The sequence below is a fragment of the Ambystoma mexicanum genome, chromosome 11 (assembly GCF_040938575.1).
Source record: "Ambystoma mexicanum isolate Mex_15411 chromosome 11, UKY_AmexF1_1, whole genome shotgun sequence".
NCBI lineage: Eukaryota > Metazoa > Chordata > Amphibia > Caudata > Ambystomatidae > Ambystoma > Ambystoma mexicanum.
Genome location: NC_090934.1, coordinates 595174471 through 595187642, shown reverse-complemented (window position 1 = coordinate 595187642; position 13172 = coordinate 595174471). Strand labels below are relative to the sequence as shown.

Genomic DNA, 13172 nt, shown 5'->3' with positions numbered 1-13172 from the left:
AAGCTTGAAAATCATGGAGGACCGGATCATCTTGATTTACTAGAGGGATCGACCAGTCTGCCGCATTGCCACTAAGGTACGAAAGCACGAAAGCTACTTTAGCTTGATCAGTTGGAAAGGCTGCTGGCCGGCATAAGAAATGCAACCGGCACTGATTGATAAATACTGCAAACCTCTTTGGGTCACCAGAAAATCGTTCGGGCGGAGCCAGAGGTACATTCCCAGGTAGGTTGATCTGCACTGGATTCATAGAGGATGTAGAAGGAAGATTTCCCCCAGATGCGGGTAACGGGGTCTGTCCGGCTTGTGACTGTAGCAATTGTCTAGCGAGATCATCGGTTCGCTCCTTGGAAATAATCAGTTCCCTTCTTAGAGCGTTCGTTTCCTGACGGGCTGCATGCACTTCTGCCCTTAGTTCCCCAAGTAACTGGGCTAGCTGGTCGGTATCCGAGGTTTCCATAGCGCCTGGACGGGAGTTTTGTGGTAGGCTTTGCGTTCTGCAACGCTCACCTGATTCCCGTAGAGGCGCCGGTCTTGACTGGGCGTATACCGTATCTTCAAAGGTGATGCGTAACACACGGCTGGCTCTTTGGGCTGGACCTCTGTGCACTGTATGTCTGGCTCGAAGGGTAAGATGTCTGCAGATAGAAAATGTGGGATTAATGAACTGGGTTATTGAATGTCTCTCTCTTCTTCCCTTTCTCTTCTCCTGTAGAACCCCAAAGGTTAACGCTCTCACCTTAGGTAAGTGAACGCTGTGCTCTCCATCTGCCTCGAGGCAGGGTGCTGTAACCAGTTTCTTCACTGGATAAGGGGAGCAGGCCTCTTGACTTCAGAGGACTGCTGTCCGTCGTTTACTGCACGAACGGTAAGTTTCGAGTAATTCTAATGTCTTTAAAGTCTTTAGTAATGATGTCTCTTGTTTTTCAGGGTTCCGGCGATGGCGGATGGCGGGCTGAAGTGAGTTGAAGATGGAGCCCGTGTGATGAATAGAAGCGCCTGGAAGCACGTAAGTAAGCGCTTGTTGCCTGCTTCACGGTGCGCTCTAACTGTCTTTTTATTTTGCAGGTACAAGTTCGGGGCGGCTGCAGGGTGCCGGAATACCCACTGGGTTAGATGTGGAAAGGAGTAATGGCACGTGAGTATTAAAGTTCCCCAATGTCTTTAAACGCACCTTGTTTTGTCTTTCAGATGCGGGATGCAGCGCCGAAGGCCTCCGGAGCGTGCGAAGAGTTGGTAAGCTTTTGTCTTTCAGATGCCGGAATGCAGTGTGAAGACCTCCGGAGCGCAGGAAGAGCAGGTAAGCCTTTGTCTTTCAGATGCCGGAATGCAGCGCGAGGCGTTGGTGACAGCCGATGGACCAGGTAAGTGAAGAGCTGTCACTGAAGACCGTAATGCTAACCTGTTCTTTCTTGTCTTTATAGGTGTTGCTGAAAACTGGATTCAGAATGGTAAGCCTTTTTCCTTAGGCCCAGGATCAGATGCAGAAGACACGATGAGCGTTCTGCTGCTGAGGATGCAGAATAACGCAAAGCAAGATTCATCCATCTGGTGTGGTTTAAATAGCCTCCTGTAGTGCTTAGGTGTCTCCTTCCACAGCCACGCCTAGGTAAGAAAAGAGTTCCTGCTTTCCAGAAGAGTTCCAGTGTTCTGAATCTAGGGAGTGGCTCCTGCCCCACCCAACAGGAAAAGTAGTTCCAAACAGAAGAGGATCAGAGACTCAACTGGCAGGCAAGTAAGCAGCATGGTCTGCTGCAGGTAAGTCCACCCAAGCATTATGAGCCCGGCGCTTCCAGCGCTGGGACTGGGCATATTTATGAGCCTGGTGCCACTGGCGCCAGGACTGGGTCCAAAAGGTCCCAATTGGGACTGGTTGGCACTCGGAACCTGGGTTATGGATCTGCTTCCAAGGGAGTTGGGAAAACCCTGACCTTTTGGAAGCAGAGATCATGACACCCAGCCCCAAAAAGCCTTGTGGATAATGCAAAGGGTCTTGAACTTGATCCTTTCAGCCACCTGGCGCCATTCGAGAGATTTTAGGGCTGGCGAGATACGATCCCTGGGCTTGAGGCCAAGGATAAGTCTCACAGTCCTGTTCTGGATTAGTTGCAGAGGGCGGAGAGTAGAGGAAGGCAGATTGAGAAAGGGGCTGTTGCAGTAGTGCAGCCTAGAGAGAACCAGGGTCTGGAGACAGTGAGCTTCTGGGGGAAAGTGAGAAAGGGAAGAGTCCCTTTGCGGAGGAGTAGCTGCTAGTGGGACTTCTTGGCGACCACTGAGATGTGAGGAGAGAAAGAGATGACTCCAAGGTTTTTTGCCTCGCAGGAAATCGAAGAAAGGGGGCCCAAGGTGGGTGGCCAGAGTGAGAGAGGGAAAGCAGGGGCAAGGGTCCTAATGAGAAGGATCTCTGTCTTATTGGCATTAAGGCAGATATTGTTGGAGGCTCACCAATCCTGAATCGCAGATAGACAGTCAGGAATGAGCAAGAGAGCAATGGAGGCTGAGGGGAGCCTGAAGGAAAGCTGAGTGTCATCCACATAACACTGAAAGTTAGAGGAGAAGGTAGAAATCAGTTGGGCCAAAGGGGCCAAGTAGAGGTTGAAAAACCATGGTGAGAAGGATAGAGACCTGGGGAACGCCACAGGTAGATAGAGAGAGAGGTGGCGGAGAGAAAGGGACCAAGTTGGACCTGGGAGGGGCAGTCCAAGAGGAAGGAGGTAAGCTACTCCAGGGCCTGATCTGTGATACCCAGGTTCTCACGGAGTAGATTTATCAGGATGGTGTGGTTGACCATGTCGAAAGCAGAGGAAAGATCAAGGAGGATGAGGACAGAAGGAATGCTGGAATCAAGATTAGAGAGCAGATCTTCACGGGTGTTTAGGAGAGTAGTTTCCATGCCTCTGGCAGCTCTGAAGCCAGGCTGATGGTCATGGAAACAACCAACAGATTCAGTGTGGAGAGCAAGCTGGGAGTTGGCCAGGAAAGGGTTGAAGGAGACTCAGCGATAGTTTGCCGGGCAGGTAGGATTGGCAGACGGCTTCTCGAGGAGTGGGTGCACAAGGGAGTGCTTAAGGGAGCGGGGAACGTTGCAGTGGCGAAAGAGTGATTACAGAAATCGGCCAAGGCTGGAGCGAGGGTGTCAATATGGTCCTTGATGGTTCTGAAGGAGCAGGAGCGCACCGGTTTGGACAACACTTTCATAGATCGGACTTGTCTAGAAACCTCATCAGGTGTTGTCAGAGAGAAAGAGAAAGGAGGAGGAGAGGCAGAGGTGGCCAAAGGGGGGCCGAGAGAGGAAGAGGGGGAGGAAGAGGAGATAGAAGACAGAATGTCATGAGTTTTAGCTGAGAAGTGAGAGGCCAGAGCCGTATAGAGGGCCTGGGAGGGAACAGGAGAGGTAGAGACCCAACAGGATTGACCAAGATCCTTGCAGATTTTAAGGAGTTTGGCCATGTTGTTAGAGGCCACAGAGACGCGGGCTTGAATGTGTGCTCTCTTCTTGTTGAGTATTATTGCTTCGATTGGCATTTTGGGGCAACCAATCTAGGTATGTCTAAATGTGGCCTTGCATGCTTTACTGTAATGTTATTACGTGTCGACACTGGTCTACATTGTGAAGCCAGTTGGACATTTTTTCATTCTGGCATGGCATTTTTAATAGCAAAGCATTAATGTTCCTGTGCACTGTTGGTGACTTGCATGTATTGGATTGGTGTTACCCTACAAAACAATTGCAAACACTCTGGCTTTTTAGTCAATTTTTCTCAGAAAGTGTACTGTATATTGCATTAAAACACATTTATATTTTTCTTCTAGTGCAGTGTGCGGCATACCCCTTCAGCAGCACGTTTGCGCATATTGCGCAAGTGTGATCATCTCTGCCGCCCCAGAGTGTGGCGCAACCCATGATTTGTTGCCAAGTTGGGGGGGCCCTCAGCATCTAAAGCATATAAAATATATTTATTGAAATTCTATGAATAAAAAATGTCCTCTCCACTCCCTTTCCAAACTCCTGTCTTCTTGATGCCGGGTCACAAAAGGTAGAACGTACACGAGCAATGTATAGACCAGGCATACTGTTATGCCTTCCCGTGGTCGTATATTGTGAATGGACATGGTATTGATGTGTGCAGTATTGGTATTGATAAGGAAATTGCATGCAAGCCTAAAATTCACATTTATGTGTGTACAATGTATGCAGCACCTGCATTTTGCAATGTGCCAATGTATAAATACATTTTAAGTTATAACGTTTCCCCTTCTTTTACCTCCTGGTACCATATAGTATTTCCATGCCTATTGTCCATTACAAATGCTGAAATGTGACCCCTTTCTATATATATTACACCACTTGCATCTAGAAATGTTAGGTAGCAGTTGTGCAGATAATAGGGAAATGTGGTTGGACATGTTTGTGAATAGCTGTGTGTTTGACAAATGGTGGGCATTGAACAATATGTGCCTTGCACCTATAGCCCTTTCTAACATGCTCTTCCGAATGCCCCGTTCTAAAAATTCAGTATTGACTTGCAATTTCTTAGTACATTAGCACTCTGATGTTTAAAGCAATAGAAATAAACCTTTTCTGAATTGACTGTAACTTACACATTCGTAAATTACAACGTTTTCCATGCAGTCAAATTAGAGACATATGTCGACCGTTTTTTGGGAGCCTGTAGCCAATGACCAGGATCCCCACACAACCCTCGTCTGACTTATTTGATATAAGCTATAAGCCATGTGTTTGCCCCACCCATTATCAAATATTAAACTCTTCCTTGGGAACGGGTGTGGCCATTAATCATTGAAACGGGCATTTCTTCCTATGTTGAGGGAGCATGTGAAAGCATATGGAACGGACCACTGATCTGGCTGACGTAGCAGCTGAACTCAGCACTGCCTTTATCGGAAAGGGTATCAGATTTGGTAGTTCAGTCGTTTCTGGAATTAAATAATTTTCTAGACCAGTCCAGAACACAACAAAGGCAGGGGATCACTTCTATTCTGGGTGAAGTTCAGTTGGAAGCAGACAGAGAGTGCCAGTGCCCGTCCGGATATTTCAGAAGCATTTAAAACCGGCACCTTGCCCCTTGTCATCCAGAATCAGGCTCTGAGCTGAATTCAGTTTTCATTTTTAAACAGACGCCTCTTAGTAGCTAGTCCTTCTAAGCGGAAGTCTCCAAGGACCAGCTTTGTTTATCCATGTTTTTAAAAACTTATTTGCAGTTTAAGCCATCATTGACTGTCACATTATTTTCAATCGTTTGTGGATGCAAATGACGCCTAAATGATGGGGGGGTCTAGTTACCACCAATGGTAAGTTAAGGAGCTGCCTGACTGATGTCCAGATGTGGAGGTCGACCAAGCAATTAAAATGAAACCCAAATAAAAAGTAACAGTGGATGGAGGGCAATCCAGACGGCATTTGGAATACTACTTTTGTCCCGCTGCTTTGGGTTCGTGCCCAGACGTAATGCCAGGTGTTTGTAAACTGGGCTATGTGACTGATGCCCACTTTTTAATGGAGTTGCAAGTGCGGTCAGTCACACACATACTTTTTCCATGCTTGTTTTCAATATAATCCCTAGTGCACCATGGTGGTTAATGTATTCATCAAGATGACAACATCTTGGGCATCTCAGAAAATGTCTGCTAGTCAGAATGCTTTTCATACCACCCACTACACCGCAGTAACATATCAAGAAAAGTAGAATGACATGAGGCACACACAGGCATATTCTTTAGAACAAAAACCTAGACATGGATGTGGAGATTATGAAAGAAGAGCTGCTCCTTCATACATTTAAAAACCATAAAATAATCACGCACTATGTCTAGGTCACTATATGGGTCAGATGAAATAAATAAATGAATTCTGGTGAACTCACATGACAGAGAAAATAATGAACAGTGACAGAGGCAATTAAGTTCACTCACTCATGTTTGGCATAACAGTTTATCCTTCATTTGTGAGAAATCCCTCGTTCAAAGGACACACCTGAGGCAAAGGCAAATTGTTAAAGTTCATAGGTATGAGTGACTAAAAGCAGGAATGTCCAAAGGTTTATAGGGTTAAGTTGCACTTAATAGCACAGCTGAACTGTTGCCTCACTATACTAACTACTACACAAGCAAAGAATGTGCATTCCACCAGTCCATGGTCAAAGTGTTTTAATTTACAGTCCGACTCGTTCCAGGGGAGGCGGGGTTGATTGTCCGAGTGAGGAGAGATTAGCCACCTCTCTGTGGGTGCCTAGTTGGGCAGCTGGTGTTCTGGACAGACCAGATTACTCCAAGGACGTTAAGTCGCAGGCCAGTGTCAGGAAATCTTCTAGTGAGTGGTTTCCTTGAAGAGGAGCACCTTCAAAGCTTTCCTGAATTGTCAATCTGATCCTAGTAAACTCTCTTTTATGCATCGACTGATGGTGTCCGGACATTTCGTCGAAAGACATTTGGTCGACGGAATTTGGTCGAAAACCAAATGGTCGAATTATTTTTTTTAATTATATATATATTTTTTAGGTTTTAGTTTAGAGAAAAAAAGGGTTTTTTAGAAAAAAAAGGGGTTGGGGGGACCCCCCCCCCAAAAAAAAGTGAACATAAAAAAAAACAAAAATTCGACCATTTGGTTTTCGACCAAATGGTTTCGACCAAATGTCCTGTCGAGCATTTTTTTTCGACGAAATGTCTGGTAATGAACATATCAGACCTATTTACAGCAATGCACATAATTTATACTTTCTGAATCTGTGCCTGGAAACATGTTAATTTGCCTTCTTTTGCTTAGCATCTCTAAAAGATGTTCACTCATCACAGACATGGTTTTCCCTGCATTGAGCTCTTCAGTATGGGACAGGAGACAGTTAGCATGTTTAAAGATTAAGGAAGCTGTGACGATTCACGGGATCTCATTACTTCTCCCTAGAGGGGCAGCCCTTCCCTGTGAGGCTAGCAGCCTGCTACACAACATTCCTTCTAAGGGTGGTGGAATGAGGACCTCCCAGACAGAGACTCCCCTCTTGGGGACGCCGACTCCTGTTCCATCAAGGAACCCCCTAAGCCCTTCCTTGAAAAGTCCACAATGTCATCAAGACTTCCTGAGAACCATCCCATGCAGGTCAATCTTTGTTATTGCAACATCACAGAATACAACCAAATACAACCAACATGAAGACAAACATACCTGGAAGAAGAAGAGACTCCAAGACATAAAGATTACTCAATGGTTGGAAGCCAACCATTCTGGGACGAAGAAGTAATAAAGAACGCTCCAGGGAGAGAGACGAAGGACTTAACATATACGCTGGGGAGGGCCCATCACTTTCCAATAAAAAGGAAAGAAGGGCCAACATTAAGTGTTGGTGGAGCCCAGGCGTTTCAAAGCCGTCGAGACAGAGAAACAAGGAGAGCATGGGAGTTCCTCAGTCGCGAGGACGCTAGTAACCGAAAAGGGATCGAGGCACGGAGAGAGAAAACCCAATCCATGGATACCCACGAGAAGTACAGGCAGTGGCGTGACCCAGAAGAGGAGGACCGTCCAGTACTCAAACAATGCAGAGACCGCGAGAGAACAGGCTCCGCTGAGCCATGCGTCAAAGCAGGAAGAAAGAAGGAATGCAAGAAGCACCAGGAAACCTGAGGAAGCCTGACCCCCACAAGACCCAGTGACGCTGACCCAGCCGTACGAAGGTAACAGGAGCGGCGGGAGACTGGGAGGGGTGCAGGGCAGGAAGAAGACCACAGGACCCCTCATATTCGCCCCAGTGGTTGTGAATACCTTAAAGAAAGTAACGAGTAACAAGGCATTCATCAAATTCGTCCTAGTGGTTGTGAATACCTTAAAGAAAGGGAAGAAAATAGAAAAACTCAGTACACTATCCCAGTGAGAGTGAACACCATAACGATAGGAAAGGCTCAAGTCAGTCAGCCCAGGAAGACATTGATAATCTAACCAGTTGTGGAAAGTAGTAAAGAGACACTGCAAGAATCTCACGGGAATAGAGGTCAAGACCCTACCTTGAAAAGCCTAAGAACTTTAAGGAACAAAAGGGGATACCTTGAAGGTTGGAGAGTCCCCTACAGGAACTAAAGGAACTGGTCTATGTAATCACAAAGAACTTCAAGATAGAATGTTGATGCTTGAAAAGCCTGTCCAGGAGTAGGGAGTAATTCTCCTGGACCTATTTTCTTTTGATGTTATAAATAGTAGTATGGTCAGCGTAGGGTAGTGTTTGGACGAAAGACGGTCTGTCAATTTGGACTGCACTATTAACGACGAGCACCCTGGTTAGTTTTGCGTTAGATAGGGCAAACCCTTTTATTAGGGACAGATGGGCCTTTTTCCACATTATTTAAATGAAACTTGAGAATGCCAACCCTTTGTCCGCCTCTTTCTCCTGACGCTCATGTTATGCATAGTCAATGATATACAATAAAAACAACAGATGTCACATGTTGCGATTCTCATGATGGTTGCACCAGATTCTAGGCACACATGGACAGATTTCAAGCTGTCCCGCCTTGTGCGATTTCTGCACCCAGACTTACATGTTTCTTTGCATGCTGGCACTTTTAGTCCTACAGGTGTCTGAATGCAACAAAAGACGCAACACTGGATGAATTAAAAATGTTTGCCTAACAAGGTGCAATCAGAAATCTGTGCTAGCAGAGGCTGGAAGCTTACAAACATTTAGCAAAGAATAGCCACCGATTTGGCTTTAAGGTTTACAAACACAAGTTCACAATAATTTTCAGGAAGACTCAACTCAAAGTCAGCATCACTTAGAACATGACTTTGAACTACAGACAAGAGAGTGTCTGTGAGCGAGGTCCTCAAATTAGGAGGGGTCGTAAATCTGGGCCCTTGAGACTGGACTCAACTCAGAGCCACACTGATTCAGACTAGGAGAGTCAATGCCCCACAGATAAGGAGGATCTCTAAGTCACAGTTCCCCAACGTATAGAGCATCAAAACAAACAGTCTAAGAGGATCTCAATTTCAGCATGGAGGGTCCCTCTAAATTAGAACCCCTTGAAGAGGGATGGCTGAATGCACCCCCTGGTCCCCCTCCTATACAGACATGACCCGGAAGAAGAACCGAAGGTACCATGATCGCCCATACAATTTCGGACCAATTCCCAGCACTCCCCGGATTGACAAGTATGTCGAAAGGTACCCACCCAGCCAGCCATACAGCCCAAGAGCAGTGCAATCATTAACCAGAGTGGATGAAGAGCCTCAGGAGGCATCTAAGGAGACTTCAATTGACAGTGTTGACTAAAGCGCAGAGAAGCAGGAGGCACTGACGTTGTTAGAGACGCCAGAACATAGATGCGTTAGACATGAAGCACACGTGCCATCCGCACATCGGGACATAAACACACACCCAAATGCACGAAGAACACATGCGTACCAGTTCTATAAGTTAGAGGACAGACACACATATATACTGTCTTTGCTTTTATTATTTTGTCAGTAGCTTAAACGCAGCATGCAGAAACCGCAAAAAGCAACACATCCTGAACTAGCTTGCAGATGCTTACACGCAATTAACTTCATGGATACTGCAGGAGCACATATGGGATCTGACAGAGCCATTTACGACTAACATATGGAAGATAGAGTACTACAAACAGGAAGAAGCCATGCCGTGGCTTAGGAAAATTACAGCAGGCCACAGACCCTCAGCAGGAGCTGCACTGACCAAATTCAGGCTGCGCAGAGAAGTAAAAGTGTGGGACAAGAACCGCTGCCAAGGCCACCAAGATATGAGTGCCATTCCATTCTCTGAACGACAGTAACACCACCCACACACAGTAAAGGTGAATAAATCCTGTTAATTCAGAGTAATTCAGAGCTGCAGAAGCTGGAAACACAGTCCATGAACACGTGACCCGGCCGAAGCCGATGATGAACCGAAACTAGCAACTGGGAAAGAGAAGCAGTCTCACGCTGCCAGACAAAGGCTTGTAACAAAGATGTTACTTCAAGCGATGAGAGTTGCATGGTGAGAACGGGCACTTGCATAGTCTATGGTGGTACACACAAGTTACAATGCAGACACATAATTATTCTTATTACCATGAGAAGGTACCTAACTCATTGAGAAGTTCCAGGACACGATTGATCCCTCTGCTGATCCCTGTTGGTTTTGGCTGTAATAAATCACAGTTTGAAATTGCCGCCTGTCTGGACCTTACGTTCCTTTTGAGGGGAAGGAGTAGGGCCTTCCATGAGTTCTGAGTCCGCAAACTCATAGTACTTGGGGGTTTGCCCCAACACCTTCACTCAGTCCAAGGATATGACCCACCGGCTAAGAGGGTGTCGATGTCAAGAGCCATGCAGATAAAACATGTGTCAGAGTCACACATTTTAACAATAGGCGGGTATAATAGTCACAACCCCATGGCTATTATGAGCTGTGTTCACACTTCCCCAACAAGGAGAGACTCAACCCAAAGCCAAATCCCTTTACATGGTTGTCATAATTAGAGCCCTCACTATCAGATGTGTCACAGTCTAAACACCGCAGACTAGGAGGGCCCGTAGGTTACAGCCCCCAGACAAGTAAGTTCTTAAGTTCTGAAGGCCTAGGAGTATGAACTTCTAAAATTAGAATTTCACAGGGTCAGAGCTCTTCAGACTAGGAGAGTGCCAGCCTCCCTCAGAGTAGGACGGTACCTAGAGCAAAGGCCCTAATAATGTAAGGGCTTCAGAGGCCAGTTTGGCCAGCATGATCTCAGTGTCAACACCCCTCATACTAGGAGAGTGTAAGATCCCTTGGAAAAGAGGTGGGTGTTTGTGCACGAACCATCCAGACTAAGAAGATATCAGAGTTAGGAACTATCAGACTACTAGGGCATCCGGCTACATGATCAGAGTCCCCCATACTAGAAAAGTATCAAAGCTTTTTAAACCAGAAGTGTTTGTGAAACCGTCCAAACAGGTCTTGACAGAAAAAGTAAACATTTACCGAATGACACCAAGCATCATACCAGCACTCCTACAAGTAAAAACAACACATTTTAAAAATGATGGTGGTCATTCTAAAATAGGCGTTTGATCCAATTATCACCAGCTTTAACACCTACCATATTAAAGGCTTGTTATGTATTTTAGTCATTCTTTGGATTGAGTAATATCTCTACCCGTGCAGCATTTTGGCATGATGGCATGTACATAGTAAAATGCAATGTAATGTATTCATGCAGTGAGCATATATCAACAGTTATGCACAGATGTTCCCGTTCAGTTTGAATGTCTGGGCTTCAAACCAGGCTAATGAATTGTTTTGGCACAAATGGGTATACTAACATTATTTCTGCACTGTACTCCAGTAGTCTGGGATGTGTTCCAATTGTTCCTTTTGTTTTGGTACATGGTACTAATGGTCCCCTTTACCAATAACAAAGTCCTAAAGGACTACAACAGACTGCAAGGCTTCCGGGCTATGCCGGAGTTGAGGGAGATTATTGACTGATGGGGTTAGAGATAATTCAGCTTCATGCTTTGGCATGCCTTTCAGTAAAAACGACGCTGATGCTAAAAAAGGCTGGCTTCTGGTAGGGGCAGTCAGAGCTGCTCAAGATCCTAGACGAGGCAAGCCTGGACGCAGGCAAGGCTGAAGGAAGGAAGAGCTGAAGGGCCCTGGAGCAGGCTGGAACCCCTCTCTCCATGAAAGCCTATGGAGAGGGGATGGTCATCCCTCCTTTTTTTTGCTTAGATTTTAAAGCATCTGAAATTGAATTTTTGGGCGCCAGAGACTCAAAAAGCATTTACTTTTGCTTTTTGAGAAGATCCAACATTTGTGACATGGGGAGCAACCTTACCTATGGCAATCAGCTTACCACCTATGGACATATAGCATTCATAATTGTATGGTGTTTGCATCATGGTTAGTTCCAATTGACACGAAGGGCCTCATTATGAGGTTGGCGGTAAAACTCACTGGTAGGTGCGGGTTACCGGCAACCCTCTAACACTGATACGGCCATCTGACATCCGGTGCTACCAGGATATCACAGGCAGCGGTGGTACGGTTATTTCCCATTCCCATGGAGTCCCATAGGACTCCATGGGAATGGGAAACCTGAAGCACCAGCACTGTTAGTAACAGTGCTGGTGCTTCAGTGAAATGGCTGTCGGCAGGGGCCTGAACTCCTGGCAGGTCAGGCCTGCCAGGGAGATCCGTGGCCACCAACGGCAGACTCAAAGTGAGCAAGTCCAGAATTGCTCCCTTGTAATGAGGGCCTACATCTTTTAATGCATTGTTACCTTTTTGCTTCTTTTTATTAAGAGACCATGATGGTTTTGATAGGTGTTTTTTCCAATTGGATTTGGTATTTTGGGGATTTTTCTTGGAATATGCAGACCACAAGCCCTCATCCAGGCTCCAGACATCCAGCCTTCAGCTCTCTTCTCCCTACCCTCAGAGGACATTAGTGATTATGAGAGACTGTTTTACCCATTTTCAAAAATCACATTCTTAAAGAGGAGAGGTACTGAGAAACAAGGCAGTTCATTGCATGGTATTGTTTAGTGAGAATTAATGAGGTATGGAAGCAAAGAAGATGATTGCTGCATATTCATTTGTAACTTTTTTTGCACATTCAGTGTGTTATGTGTAGTTACAATAACTGTGGCAATGTTTCTATGTTACTTATTTCTCATAATAACAAGAATGACACTATACAAGAGAATGTGAGAACATTCATTGAGTGTTTATTATTGAGAATTAAGTCAAAAGCATTTGAGTATATATATTAAGTGGGGACATATATTTGAAGTACTGTATATTGGCATACTGTATATGGTGCATGTTTTGATAAAGAAGGGGTTAGTAGAAGGTTTGAGCAATGGACCCCCAATAAAATACATGACATTAGTAAATCAGCCTTGTGTGGATGAGTGAGGGTAGATGCACACTGCAGGGGTATATTTCCTACTCTCTCTCTTCTGATGCATAGTGAAAGGTATATGTTTTTCTCTACCTCTATTCCCAACTAAGCTCCTAGTAGGGGGGTCTGCGGGTCACCTTCGGGTGAAGAAAAGGCTCTCTGAGGTAGAGGTGATGGAAATCACACCAGGCTTAAGAGTATTAAAGGTATGGGGCACAGGTAAACATTTTAAAAAGTCCTCTGAAAGAACCTCCTGTACTATTGTAAGTGCTACCCTT

General features: G+C 45.6%; 1 protein-coding gene across 1 annotated transcript in view; it reads right to left on the bottom strand.

The window, feature by feature from the left end:
• The window catches only part of DHCR7 (7-dehydrocholesterol reductase), a 256158-nt gene that overhangs the window by 178976 nt on the left and 64010 nt on the right, over positions 1–13172 (bottom strand). The window lies entirely within an intron of this gene.